Source organism: Salmo salar, chromosome 16 (assembly GCF_965601325.2).
Source record: "Salmo salar chromosome 16, fSalSal1, whole genome shotgun sequence".
Lineage (NCBI taxonomy): Eukaryota > Metazoa > Chordata > Actinopteri > Salmoniformes > Salmonidae > Salmo > Salmo salar.
Genome location: NC_138306.1, coordinates 32500174 through 32515707, shown reverse-complemented (window position 1 = coordinate 32515707; position 15534 = coordinate 32500174). Strand labels below are relative to the sequence as shown.

General features: G+C 42.7%; 1 protein-coding gene across 2 annotated transcripts in view; it reads right to left on the bottom strand.

Annotated features, from left to right (window-relative positions):
- Positions 1-15534, bottom strand: part of ripor1 (RHO family interacting cell polarization regulator 1) — a 135275-nt gene that overhangs the window by 75043 nt on the left and 44698 nt on the right. Inside the window, exon 1 of one of the 2 annotated variants that reach the window (XM_014149064.3) lies at positions 2727-3234. The exons of the other annotated variant lie outside the window; for it this stretch is intronic. The gene's annotated coding sequence lies outside the window, so the exon portion shown is untranslated. Of the gene's footprint in view, positions 1-2726; positions 3235-15534 lie in introns of those variants that run through there. 2 annotated transcript variants of the gene reach the window in all.

Sequence of the window (15534 nt, the reverse complement as noted above, 5' to 3'; positions counted from 1 at the left end):
CAATTGTTTGGTCCCCACAAGGATAGTAAAACAAAAGTGTGTATGTGTATGACAAAGAGAGAGCGATGACAATTGGCTGCATGTCCGACTTCAGGAACACAGCCAGGGCTATTCGCTGACCTTTCTTTACAAGGACATGGCGCCTAAATTGAAAAATGTAGGCACACACAAAGAAATTTAGGAGCACAATAACAAATATTTGAGATAATAAAGCTAGAATCCTTCATATTTAGGCGCATATACGAGTAAAATTGTCGCACTGTAGAGCCCTGACAGTCACCCACAGGAAGTCATTAACTGCAGAGGTCCTGGTGGCGAGGAGAAAATGGCATGCTGGGAGAAGAATTACTGACTCATACAGCCAACAGAAACCAGGTGCATGACATTGGAACATCATTCTTCCTCCTACACAACCTCAGATTCATCTAAGCTCTGTTAGACGGTTTCCACTTGACCCTATTAAACACGGTACGTGTATACTATACCATAATAGGAGTATTGCTGAAGACATAGTTGGATTGATTTATCCACATACAAATCTCCAACAACACAGAAAGTCTATATACATAACCATGCAATGTTTTGTTGCATGATCAACAGGTCTCTGTTCCTAGTGGGCATCGCAGATTGAAGGGAAGCAGCATAGCTGGTCTTTATTCTACCCCGGCCACAAGCATAGCTATTTTCAGGATAGATGTACAAGACAAACAATATTTCCTCTGGGGGAGGACAACAACCTAGCAGTGCAGAAAGTGTTTGGGTACGTTCTGACACATTCTGCAGGGTTAAGGCATCAGCATGCTTCAGTTCGGCTGGCGACTAGCCGAAGTCGGCTGGGCGAACCAAATGAGTGTGCTAGCATACTCCCTTAAAAGACCTACTCTAGAAAACAAGAAAAAAGTGGCAATAGTAGTGTTTGCAAAACAAACAGAAACGTCACAAAATGTCATAATATATGCACAAACTCTTGCTTGGGAAGCATGCAGACACCTTTAGAGGGAAGCAGGGCCAGACAGGGAATCCTGAGATCTCTGGACAGGGCGATGGGTGCGAGACTACCACAACAACAAGCACGTGGATGACCAGGGTGAATTACAACAGATATACGTTATGTGCATTTCAAAATTTGTGCAAGACCAACACTGATGAGCACATGGTGTACACAGACAAGACAGAGATACATTCCTCATATCCCAACATTACACCACTCTCATTCCTCCCCGGACCCGTCGCTGCAAAACCACTACATGCTATCATGTTCACACAAAACAAACCGCTGAGGGTTCTTTTACTGCCCTACCAGCCTGGTCAGCCTCTTGTGTGTGAGTGTACAGACCACTGAGAGAAAAAGACTCCTAGTCTACTTCCTTCTGCATATCCTTTTCATCATAATTGTTTTTGTTGATCGAATCATCACCTAAATTAGGCCCCCTGATGGTGGTCGAGCCCTTGCACAAAGGGCAGATTGTGTGGCCCTGGCTGGGTACTTCCCACAAGACAGAGTTTGCAGAGAAGCGTTCCCACACTTTGTTACGACTGGGACTCCCACTTCCAGAGGTAGCGTGGGCCTGGGCTGGCCATTGTGTAACACATTGTTATACAATATCATCATAACATGGGTGAAGAACATTTTTGACTTTTTGATTATAGGACAAACTGTTAAATTAGGCCTAAACCCCTCTCAAGAGTGAGTCAGCCGCACATCAATGACTTCATCCATTTAGATTAGGGAAGTTTGTTATCATTGTCCTCCACATGATGATGGTTTTACATTAGGCTACTATAACACTGAATTGAAGGAGACCATTTATCAAGTGAATATTAGGTCTGTTAACTTCTATGTTTACAAGCAGAACCTTTACTATAAAACGGCTTCACTCCAAACTTGGGATGTGGTTGCCCATTTTATCCAGATGCTTTTTCTAGCTATTGAAAATGTCAAAATTTGCGGCTAGTGTAAGGCAGAGACAGGTTACATTCCCTTGCATGGATGTTAAAAAAAAGGTCAACAGAAGGATTAGATTGTAGGAGATTAACTATATAAGAGGGCTATCAGTAAGCAGCAGCAACGAATTAAAGGCAAAGAGAAAATTGGCGAAACAAAATGTTACACATGTAGCGTCAGAAGCGATGCACTTGTAGACTGACAGCTGATGCATTTTACATTTTAGTGTATTGGTGTATCCATAAACATATTAAACACATGATTGTCTACTGACGTGTATGTCAACCTGTTTCATAAAAAAGCCTGGATTATTCTCCCGCGGCTTGAGTTATTAATACCCGTGTTTACCAAGCATTTATCTCGCATTCATTTCAAATATCTAACAAAGCCCAGTTAACAGACAAGGCTCTCTTTGTCATCATAACGCTGAGCAACTATAAACCCTCTCCGTGTACCGTTGCACGCATCATTGGTCTATCACAGCTGCGTCACCCATGACAATCTGCTGGAGGATTCCACCGACACAAAATAGACCACAATTTCTTAGAAAATAACATTTGACTGTAAATAGCCAGGCCTCTAGTTTATATACAGTCCGTTGTGTGCTTAAATGGTCTCAAAATTGTGCTTCACATGACTTCTTGTAGCCAGGCTATGTAGAAGGCTTTGCAAAAATATCGTGTGAAAATAGAATTAAAGATAAACACTTCTTAAATACACACCGAAATGCCATACTTGGGACACAAGATTGAACTAAAAGATAAACACAAAGTCAACATACATGTCTGCCGCCAGGGTAGGTCGCCTTGTTAGTCACTCCAAATCGTTGAATCCGAATTTCAAATGAAAATGTCAAATCAATAAAAAGGAAACTAATTCCGCGAGTTCCTTCATCAGAAATAGGCAAATTATATAAATAAATTCAAAGAGACTTCTTCACGCGATGCTGTGACGCTCCCTTGTCATTTTCCCTCCAACGTCTCGATTGTCACTTTCTCCCTCTCCTGCAAGCAAAGCTGAAGGCTTGCTCCTTATCTCCGAAGGGGTGTGGACAAACCAATGAGGATGAAAAAGTCGTCCATAAGCAGACCTGGGTCCGTAACTTCTCAGGGGCTTTTTGGAAAAATTGCGAAAACAGGCAACAATATCATTCAAGGCGCCACAGTTTTGCGCCTTGTAGCCTACCAACTCCTGTTGAGTGCTCGAGAGTTTATCCTTGGGTGTAACCACAAACACAGACCGATACACTCACTCAACTAAGAGGTTCTGGGTATGGCAGCAATGTGCTGGTGAAAGAAAGGAGGGAAGGACACGTGGGATTTTCAGCAGTGTGCGCCTCTTGCGTCTTGTGAGTTGGAAAATAAACGTCTCCCATTTACCTCCTGCGCTTACCCAAATGGGCTTTGGCATGCAAACTGCACTTGGAAGTAGAGGTCTTCATGGGTCCACCCAATACCCGAGAACCGACCCGAGACTTAAGCTGGTCCAGGACAGGTCCAAAATTCAATTTTCCCTCAGGTCCAGGTCGGGTCCTGTTCGTTGTTATTTTATTGTTATCTGGTCTTGGGTCTATGTAACCACAGCTGATAGACCCGAATGGACCCACCACGGCTCTGAATAGCCTATAGCATATCTATTTTATGCTAATAAGCTGAATTTATTGACTTAGCCAACATATAAAGACCGATTCGTTAACCAGAAGCGCAACTTGGCTGATAAACATCATTTTTTGTCACTCGGGTCCAATCAGGTCTGGTCTAGACTTTAGGGTACAGGTCGGTTCAAGGTCTGGTTGTCGTCGGGTCCAATCAGGTCTGGTCTAGACTTTAGGGTACGGGTCGGTTCAAGGTCTGGTGGTCGTCGGGTCCAATCAGGTCTGGTCTAGACTTTAGGGTACGGGTCGGTTCAAGGTCTGGTCGGGTCCATTCGGGTTAGGGTCTGATTGGCCCCGGCTACTTGGAAATACACACAGTATATAAAGTTGTTGACAGGGAATGTGTAGTCTATGCACAAACTAAGGTCCCAGAAACTGATGCCATATCTTAAACTGGTCACATCTCCACAACAGGACCCTCAAGGTAAGGTCGGTAGATGTATTCTATTGCCCACATTTTCTTGACAGTTTATTTCTCACCATAATTTGCTCATATGCAGGAATAATTATAGACTGATGAAGCTGCACAGTCCTCTGAGTTGAAGTTACTAGGGAGAGAGAGTAAGCCTATGTGATATCTGGAGGAGAACTCCACTAGGGTGATCCTTCCTGTGGACCGGGGCATATGATAACTTTCATCTCCACCAAAAGCAGTTGCTAACAGCTACCATGATGACATTTTACATTTTAGACATTTAGCAGACACTCTTATCCAGAGCGAATTACAGTAGTGAGTGCATACATTTTGTACATACATTACACATTTTTATTTTGTACAAAGATCTCTATCAGTCTGAGGATGATATTGCCCCAAGAGTCAGATGCTTCAGTGAAGAGAACATCATGTTATTCTGATGCTGACAGTATTTCTCTTCAAACACTCCATCCTCTGAAAAGTGTTGTGAAGGCTGTGTGATGGAACATTTTATTTTTGTGCTTTTCTAATAACCAATTTATTTGTTCATGCAAGTGACTGACTGAACGAATCCTCACTATCAGTATCTGCAATTTGGCAATACGCCCAGACCCTTGTTTTGAGAACGTAAAATATCTCAGTTTCAAGGTCTCAGCTTAGAGAAGAAGCCTCGTGAGGTATTGGTCTGTCACATGCATGACCCAGTATTGGTCGGTCAAATGAATGAAGCTAACCTTAATGATTAATTAATTATGCAGGATGAATAAGCTAAATCAGGCAAATATAAATTGTTGTCAGTATAAGAGATCTAACGGGACTGCCCCGTTGGAGCTCCTGATCGACATGTGTACTTGGTGCATTGAGTTGGTTGGAACCTCTCCAGCATGCTGATAGTAAAGAATGATTCATTTAAGATTGACTTTGAGTGTCCCTGTGCAGAATTTCCACGACAGCAGCCTGCTTTTCCTATCTTCTCTTTTCCTTGATGCTTGCACTTATTTTCAAATCAAATCTAGACTTCAAAGAAAACAACTAGCTCCATGTGCCTTTTGATATACTGCACTGTACACCGAATAGCCTGGTTTCCAGTACAGCCGTGTGCACATCAGAGAGATATGTAGTTCAGTAAGGCCGGTCTGAATGAATCGTCACTTTTCATTCATCTAGTAAACTAATATAATTCACATCACTTCCTATCTCACTTATCAGCATACAGTAGCAGGTATTGATATGGTAGCATTTACAATGTTACCTCATAAGCAGAGCAGGTATCTATGGTAGTGTCTACAATGTTACCTCGTCAGAATAGCAGGTATTTATAGAGTAGTGTTCTAATGTTACCTCATCAGTATAGCGTCACTGTCACGTCCTGACCATAGTAGGTTGTTATTTTCTATGGTAGAGTAGGACAGGGTGTGACGGGGTGTTTTGTCCGTTTTTGTATTTCTATGTTTAGTTTCTAGTTTTGTATTTCTAGGTTCGTTTTTGTTTGGCTTGACCTCCAATTAGAGGCAGCCGGTTGTCGTTGTCTCTAATTGGAGGCCATATTTAAGTTGATGTTTTTCCCACTGGTGTTTTGTGGGTGATTCTTTTGTGAGTAGTGTATGCCTGCTCTGCGTCACGGCTTTCTTGTTTTTTGTATTTCAAGTTTATGGTTTATTGCATTAGTTTCACGACTGAATAAAAGATGTGGAACTATGATCACGCTGCGTATTGGTCCGATCCTTCCGAAAGCCCTGACAGTCACATCTCTCCTCCTCCTTTACTATTAGCAAGCGTGAAAAATGTCATTCACCTATTAACTTCAGGATATTAGCATGGCAAACCAAGGCAATTCCTCCACAATTGCTGATTAACCTATGGGCTCACTCGTGCAATAATCACTTTCCTTAGCCATGAATCTAGGGGAGTATTAATACAGTACCAGTCCAAAGTTTGGACATACCTACTCATTCCTAGGCTTTTCTTTATTTTTCTTTATTTTTACTATTTTTTACATTGAAGAATAATAGTGAAGACATCAAAACTATGAAATAAGTATAAATAACACATATGGAATCATGTAGTAACCAAAAAAGTGTTAAAAAAATCGAAATATCTTTGAGATTCTTCAAAGTAGCCAACCTTTGCCTTGATGACAGCTTTGCACACGTTTCGCATTCTCTCATCCAGCTTCATGAGATAGTCACCTTGAATGCATTTCAATTAGCAGGTGTGCCTTGTTAAAAGTTAATTTATGGAATTTCTTTCCTTCTTAATGTGTTTGAGCCAATCAGTTGTGTTGTGACAAGGTAGGGGGGGTATACAGAAGATAGCCCTATTTGGTAAAAGACCAAGTCCATATTATGGCAGCTCAATATTATGACAGCTCAAATAAGCAAAGAGAAATGACAGTCCATCATGACTTTAAGACATGGTCAGTCAATATGGAGCATTTCAAGAATTCTGAAAGTTTCTTCAAGTGCAGTCGCAAAAACCATCAAGTGCTATGATGAAACTGGCACTCATGAAGACCACCACAGGAAAGGAAGACCCAGAGTTACCTCTGCTGCAGAGGATAAGTTCATTAGGGTTACCAGCCTCAGAAATTGCAGCCCAAATAAATGCTTCTCAGAGTTCAAGTAACAGACACATCTCAACATCAACTGTTCAGAGAAGACTGCATGAATCAGGCCTTCATTGTCTAATTGCTGCAAAGAAACCACTACTAAAGGACACCAATAAGTGGAAGCGATTTGCTTGGGCCAAGAAACATGAGCATTGGACATTAGACCGGTGGAAATCTGTCCTTGGGTCTGATGAGTCCAAATGTGAGATTTTTGGTTCCAACCGCCGTGTCTTTGTGAGACGCAGAGTAGGTGAACGGATGATCTCCTCATGTGTGGTTCCCACAGTGAAGCATGAAGGAGGAGGTGTGATGGTGTGGGGGTGCTTTGCTGTTGACACTGTCTGTGATTTATTTAGAATTCAAGGCACACTTAATTAACCAGCATGGCTACCACAGCATTCTGCAGCGATACGCCATCCCATCTGGTTTGCGCCTAGTGGGACTATCATTTGTTTCTCAACAGGACAATGACCCAACACACCTCCAGGCTGTGTAAGGGCTAATTGACCAAGAAGGAGAGTGATGGAGTGCTGCATCAGATGACCTGGCCTCCACAATCACCCGACCTCAACCCAATTGAGATGGTTTGGGTTGAGTTGGACCGTAGAGTGAAGGAAATGTAGCCAGCAAGTGCTCAGCATATGTGAGAACTCCTTCAAGACTGTTGGAAAAGCATTCCAAGTGAAGCTGGTTGAGTGTGCAAAGCTGTCATCAAGGCAAAGGGTGGCTACTTTAAAGAATCTCAAGAATAAAATATATTTATTTAACACTTTTTTTGTTACTACATGATTCTGTATGTTCTGTTATTTCACTGCCATAATGTGTTGGATCTTGTCTAGCTATCTTGTCTCAAGAGGATCACAATGGAAATAAGTCCCAGACTTTATTGTGTGTTATCCTCCATGATTTTATTCTTGTGCATGTACGGCTTTTAGGTTTTATGTGTGCTTGTTTTTTAAGATGGTAGAATTAATAAACTAAACATATGTGTTATTTCATAGGTTTGATGTCTTCACTATTATTCTACAATGTAAAAAATAGTAAAAATAAAGAAAAATCCTTGAATGAGTACGTGTGTCCAAACCTTTGACTGAAACTGTATGTCAACTCAAACCTTGTGTCTCCCACTTGGTGTTTTGCAGCAACAGTCTTCCAACGACCTTCCACCTCCCCACCACCACCAACTGAAGGCCCATCATCGGATCTCCATTCTCCCAGTGAGGGGGTTCGATACCAGCTGCCCAGCATCTGAGGAGCATTCCTCTGAGACGAGGCCTACGCCTACCCCAAACTATTCAATAAAATTCCATATTGTATTCTGTCTCTGTTGTTATTCAGTTAAGCCTGCAATCAGTTTATTAAACTGATTGCAGAACACTAGTTGAACCAAGATGCTAACAGCACACTCAGTGAAAGCATAGGAAAAGTTTGAGTGTGAAATAATTCGGTCCAGGGAAGAGATTTCTCAGAGCCTGCATCTCCTCCTACTCTTCACACACACACACACAATTATCAGAGTAAGTGTATATGACAGTGACAAAAGCCCCCGACCCCTCAAAGACTGCGCTCTCCCAAAAGAGATGAATGACTCCTCTCACAGGCCTGGGTAGTTAACCTGGCAACCCTGGGTGATGTCATGCATTTGGAAAGTGAGTCTGCATGGCCCTCTCCGTGTGTGATATAGGCCAAGACTGGAAAGAGAGATCAATAGAGGTCTGCCATTCACCACAATGCCCTGCCACCCCTCCACACTCCCTGCACCCTCTATTGAAACCCACCAGCCCATTATCCAGTTATCTGAATTCTTCTGTCGCCTTCAATCACCACCACGACCCCTCCAACCCACATCACCCCCCATTTAATCCACCTCAGTGCAATCCCAGCAAACCTATTTTATGTCCAAGGGATTGGACAGGAGGACATAATGCAGTGCTGACAATTATTCAGGCAATGTAATGAGATCATGGAGTATTCTGCTGCCTGAGCTAATCTGGTTTTAATAGCCTGTGTGGTTTATTTTGGGTTAAAATGTTACAAATTCTTTTAAGTTAGATATAGTATGATATGAAGTTTTTTGAGTCCAAGCCAAGGACAGTATGTTCAGTCTTAATATGTGGATTAATTTAATATAAGGATTTGTGAATTTGACATATGCTTTGGTATGTTTTAGTTCCGAATGACATTTTCAAATAGACATGATAAAAGTACATTGTATTTATATTGAACATGGTGAGTAACTGAATGAATGGGTTTCTGAATGAATGATTCAAGTAAAAGGACAGGAGTATGGATGGGGAACATAAAGGAAAATGTTAATTCATAAATATCTAATATCTTTATCTATCTCTCTCTCTTCCTCCCTCTTTTTGAGTGAAACCACGATGATGTGTTCATTGTGTCCTCCACAAGGGAGCAACCACAGACTCACTCTAAAAAAAAAAACACCCTGTAAAACTAGACTCTGTGACTGTCTGGGCATCATGTTGACAGGTCTTCCAGGCTCCCTTACTGCTGTCTGAACCCCTGAACCCCATGTGCAGCCCGCCGGGGCCTGTCCTGCCTGGGCCGCCGGATCCTGGGGGAGGTGCAGCCCACTCCGGGTTCCAGGGCTAGAGGGACTCTTTGATCACCATTTTCTGCTCATCCCTGGCTCCCACCCACACCCCCTTCTCTCTCTCTCTCTAGGGTCTCAGTTTAAGTGGTCTGCTATGCCTCCCATGCCGCTGAGTGAAAGACGTGCCCTAGTTTCTATTCCACAGGGCCACATGCCTTTTTCTAATCTGGTTGGGCGTGTCAGAGAAAAGCCATGAATCTGAATGTATTTATAAACATGCAAGGCACTCTCTTTCCTACTATCCGACTTGTGTATTTTCTGTCTCTCTCTCTCTCCCTCTCATTTTCCCTCCTCCTTTCTCCTTGTTTCATTTCCTGCCTGGAGAAACAGAGAGAGGAGAAGGAATTAGCATGGCTGAGAGAGAAGTCTGTAGATATGTTACATAAAAAGTCAACGGAGAATAAGCAGAAAGATAAATCCACGAAGTGCTCTGAGAAAGAGAGCTCAGAGTTATTATGTAAGCCGTCCATTTGTATACAGAGACCTTTGAAATGAAGGCCATTTGGAATAACAGAATGTCCACGCAAACGCCCACCAAAACATGGTGATAAACATGAGAAAACAGGCATACTTTGCTACATGCACTATATGCCACCTGTTTGCTCCATCTGTTCATAATAAACACACACACACACACACACACACACACACACACACACACACACACACACACACACACACACACACACACCCCGTCCCTCTCTATATGCCCTCTATATCCCACTGATTTGTTGGCTCAGTTGGGAGCTGTGTGTTAGGGACCCTCCCTGAGGCATGGGGCTCCCTATTTGGGCCAAGCAGTCCTAGGGCCCTTATTCCAGGACTGGAGGAGAATGGGCATGTAGTCTCAGAGAATACTCGCTCATGAGAGGACAGACAGGAGAGGACAGGTGTCTGAAGGAATTAAAATGCACACTCTACCCCCACATTGTCATATTCTCAGTGGGAACCAACATTTGACCTTCTGGAAAATCTTGGAGACTCATCTGCTTCTGTTTGGCTCTGGCTGTGCGTGATTCTCTAGTGCACACGTTACATAAGTGTACCGTAATCATATCAAGGAGAATAGACTTGTGGAGAATTAACCATCCTGAGAGTCTGCTCTGCCAATGGCAATGTCCTGACCCTAGGAGTCTAAACTGGACTGGGTGTGCAGATAGAGGAGGAGGAGAAAGACAGGAGGAAAAGGAGGACAACAACATTAAAGAAGAGGAGGAGGAGGAGGAATAGGCTTCATCACTCTCTCACTCTCTCCTCTGTGAATAATTCAGGATGTCTAATGAATAACGGAGTCTCTCCTAACTGAAACCGGCCAGAACACCATGCAGGGCTCTACAGACCCTGTGATAAATAGCTGCTGTGGTTACAGATTATGGGTGTTTCATATATTTTATGCTGAGGTAGGCTCTCTCTCAATTATTAATCACCACACTAATATGATTAACAGACAAATGAACTCAATTTGTACACATAGTACAAGTCAAAAGTTTGGACACACCTACTCATTCCAAGGTTTTCTTTATTTTACTATTTTCTACATTGTAGAATAATAGTGAAGACATCAAAACTATGAAATAACACATATGGAATCAAGTAGTAACCAAAAAAGTGATAAACAATCAAAATATATTTTATATTTGAGATTCTTCAATGTAGCCATGCCTTGATAACAGCTCTGCACACTCCTGGCATTCTCTCAACCAGCTTCATGAGGTAGTCACCTCGAACACATTTCAATTAACAGGGGTGCCTTGTTAAAAGTTAATTTGTGGAATTTCTTTCCTTCTTAATGAGTTTGAGCCAATCAGTTGTGTTGTGACAAGGTAGGGGTGGTATACAGAGATAGCCCTATTTGAGACCAAGTCCATATTATGGCAAGAACAGCTCAAATAAACAAAGAGAAACGACAGTCCGTCATGACTTTAAGACATGAAGGTCAGTCAATATGGAACATTTCAAGTACTTTGAAAGTTTCTTCAAGTGCAGTCGCAAAAACCATCAAGCACTATGATGAAACTGGCTCTCATGAGGACCGCCACAGGAAAGGAAGATCCAGAGTTACCTCTGCTGCAGAGTATAAGTTCATTAGAGTTATTGTCACATGTTCTGTTTTATTTGAGTGTTGTTTCCTTAGGTTACCGCTGGAAGGCACCCTTACTTTGTTTTCTAGTTTCCAGGTTACCCTGATTTATTTCTTATTGGTTTTATCTGTGTTTAATGACCTTCTCTGTTCACCTGAATGCCTGGTTATTTAGGTTTCTCAGTTGGCCTGTATCGTTGCTTTGGTCTCATGTTTTGTTAGTGTGCTCTTGTGCTGTTGCCTTGTTCTGGATTTATCCCTACCTCTGCTTGCTGTGTTTCTCTGCGCCTGGGTTCGAGTTCGTACAAGCAATATTGTCACAGTTACCAGCCTCAGAAATTGCAGCCCAAATAAATGCTTCTCAGAGTTCAAGTAACATACACATCTCAACATCAACTGTTCAGAGGAGACTGCTTGAATCAGGCCTTCGTGGTTGAATTGCTGCAAAGAAACCACTTTTAAAGGACACCAATAAGTGGAAGAGACTTGCTTGCGCCAAGAAACACGAGCAATGAACACTAGACTGGTGGAAATCTGTCCTTTGGTCTGATGAGTCCAAATTTGAGATTTTTGGTTCCAACTGCCGTGTCTTTGTGAGACGCAGAGTAGGTGAACGGATGATCTTAGCATGTGTGCTTCCCACCGTGAAGCATGAAGAGGAGGTGGGATAGTGGAAGGTGCATTGCTGGTGACACTGTCTGTGATTTATTTAGAATCCAAGGCACACTTAACCAGCATGGCTGCCACAGCATTCTGCAGCGATACGCCATCCCATCTGGTTTGCGCCTAGTGGGACTATCATTTGTTTCTCAACAGGACAATGACCCAACACACCTCCAGACTGTGTAAGGGCTATTTGACCAAGAAGGAGAGTGATGGAGTGCTGCATCAGATGACCTGGCCTCCACAATCACCTGACCTCAACCCAATTGAGTTGGTTTGGGATGAGTTGGACCGTAGACTGAAGGAAAAGCAGCCAACAAGTGCTCAGCAGATGTGGGAACTCCTTCAAGAATGTTGGAAAACCATTCCAAGTGAAGCTGGTTGAGAGAATGCCAAGAGTGTGCAAAGCTGTCATCAAGGTAAAGGGTGGCTACTTTGAAGAATATATTTAGATTTGTTTAACACTTTTTTTGGTTACTACATGATTTTATATGTTATTTCATAGTTTTGATATCTTCACTGTCATTCTACAATGTAGGAAATAGTAAAACTAAAGAAAAACCCTTGAATGAGTCGGTATGTCCAAACTTATAAATGGTACTATACATGAATAGACAGCGTAATTGAAATAACTAAAACTGATAATCAGCTGATCCAATAAACTGGTCTTTCATGGTAATCATTTAGGAGTATAAGCCAATGGGTTTACCATCTCCTAAAGCAGCACACAAACACAGATAAACACACATATGGAGAGAATTAGCTGTCCCTGAGCTGTACAGCCTAAAGACATGTTTATCCACTTATAAGAACAGAAAAATCAAAGGCTCTCTACGACACTTTGTATAACAGGGGGGTAGAATGTAGGAATTCCAAAACATTTAAAGAAACACAGAGACAGTATTTACATGTTTGTTTACTGTGTAAAGTTTGGTTCTCTCTTCAGGAGGACCATATTTTACCACAGAAAGACCTCACTAAAAGCCTGGAGCTGCAGATCACTTCCTGTCAGCAGGCATCTAAAACATGTGCATAGTCAATGACTTGAAAACGATTTAGTTTTACTGAATTTGATAAACACTTTGGCAAAAGGAAAGCAGTATGATTGGTAGATAGGAAGGAATGGTTCCTCCCCAAACCCAGCACATTAACACTCCCTTTTCCTTTATTTCCCTCTTGATCCTCCTGAGGCCAACTGCTCAACATATATACAGTACCTTGGGCTGACTCATAATGGAGGAGGACCACTTTGTCATTTGTAACAATCTGTCGCTTTACATTGAGATACAGCAGGGGGCTTTGTGCCCGATTTTGACAGTTGCTCTAGGGCAGCTAGCTGACAGTGGCTAGTGGCAGCCTGGAGGATCTCCACACGATGACACTAGTCACCCTTTACACTTCCAACTCATGCTTGGGGTACATAATCCCCCTGCCCCACAACCCTGGCAAATCTATTTCCCCTCCCCAAATTCCTCCCCTCTCCTGACCTGAACCCATTAGAGTAGGGTGGGACCACGTCAGCTCAGGACCGTTCTCCTGATTACCACTATCCCCAAGCCATGCATCTCTGCGGTAGGAGGTGGAATAGATGGCATCTCATCTACGCTGGCCTTGATGAAGGGGTAGGCGCATGTATTCACTCTCTGAGCATATAGTCCTGTGTGGCTCAGTTGGTAGAGCATGGTGTTTGCAACGCCAGGGTTGTGGGTTTGATTCCCATGGGGGGAAAAAATTATGAAATGTATGCATTCACTACTGTAAGTCGCTCTGGATAAGAGCGTCTGCTAAATGACTAAAATGTAATGTAAATCCACCTCTTATGTAATTGTGGGTAAAATGCTAATGATGTGGACCTGTCTTTCTGAGGGAGTTTTTGTCAGTGTTCCACCACTAAGGGGCCTGGTCAGTGGTGCTGGGCCTGGGTCCTGTCCAGTCTGACCTCTTCAATGGTGCTGGGCCTGAGAAGAGAAGCATGGAGCTGCTCCAGAGCCCTGAGGTAATTAAACGCCAGCTAAGGGCCTCTCCCAGAAGCTCCAATTTAAAGATCCCATTCAAGCCACTGAAGAGTGCTGAGTGTCAGTTACACTGATGGGAGATAAAGAAAGAGAGAAAGAAGCGAGAAGTAGACAGAGAGAAAAGATGGCGTCAAAGATGCCTAAACCAATGGAGGCTTCTGAGGGGAGGACGGCTCATAATAAAGTCTGGAATGGAGCAATTGGAATGGCATCAACCCATGTGTTTTGATGTATTTGATACCATTCCACTAATTCCACTCCAGCCATTACCATGTGCCTGTCCTCCCCAATTAAGGTGCCACCAACCTCCTGTGGCCTAAACATGCCCCTGGTTTCCATTCCAGCAAACACAACCAGCGATGAGATCATTGCTCAGAGTTTCTTTTACCTCAGCTGACCATCTAATCAAAACAAACCATTCAGTGGAGACAAATAAACCTTCATGCATTTGTAGAAAAACATTACATTTAATTCCACCTCCCTCCCTTTAGAGACTCATCCTGTGTCTGTCTGGCTAGTTCATCTGCACAGAGGCTGTGATATATCTTTTATTTCTGCAGCACATGGCCCTGTGAAAGGGTCAGAAATAACTGCTGATAATGTAGTTGTGGCCAGTAAACAACTGTAAATAAGGAAGACTGCACAAAGAGGCTATTGATGTTTTTGCTCGTTTCCTGGAGCTGTCGTTTCCTGCTCATTCTGACCCATCTAGAGCACTTATTCAGACTCATATGACAATGTTTATAATATTGGCGGACTGCGCCAGTAAGGAAGGAAACTGTCCAAGCAAGTTATAGATACAGTGTGTTTCTTTTGTCACAAAGGCACATACAGTAATTCCTGACTGAACAGAGTTACCACTTCCACATTTCTCAAATATACCAGGCATGGTTGGGATACTCTTCAGGGATACAATTAATGCAAATGTAGCCGTATGCTATTTGCACTGAGTGTACAAAACATTAGGAACATTTTCCTAGTATTGAGTTGTTCCCCCTTTTGCCCTCAGAACAGCCTCAATTCTTCAGGGCATGGACTCTACAAGGTGTCGAAACCTTTCCACAGGGATGCTGGCCCATGTTGGATCCAATGCTTCACATAGTTGTGTCAAGTTGGCTGGATGTCCTTTGGGTGGTGAACCATTCTTCATACTATAGACATGGGAAACTGTTGAGTGTGAAAAACCCAACAATGTTGCAGTTCTTGACACACTCAAACCAGTGCGCCTCGCACCTGCTACCATACCCCGTTCAAAGGCACTTCAATCTTTTGTCTTGCCCATTCACCCTCTGAATGACACACACACAATCCATGTCTCAATTGTCTCAAGGCTTAAAAATCCTTCTTTAACCTGTATCCCCCGCTTCATCTACACTGATTGAAGTGGATTTAACAGGTAACATGAATATAGGTTAATAGCTTTCACCTGGATTCACCTAGTCAGTCTATACCGCAGAAAGAGCAGGTATTCCTAATGTTTTGTACACTCAGTATATAAGGTTGATCTTCTGTCAACCATCTGTCCGTGTCTAATTTGTTG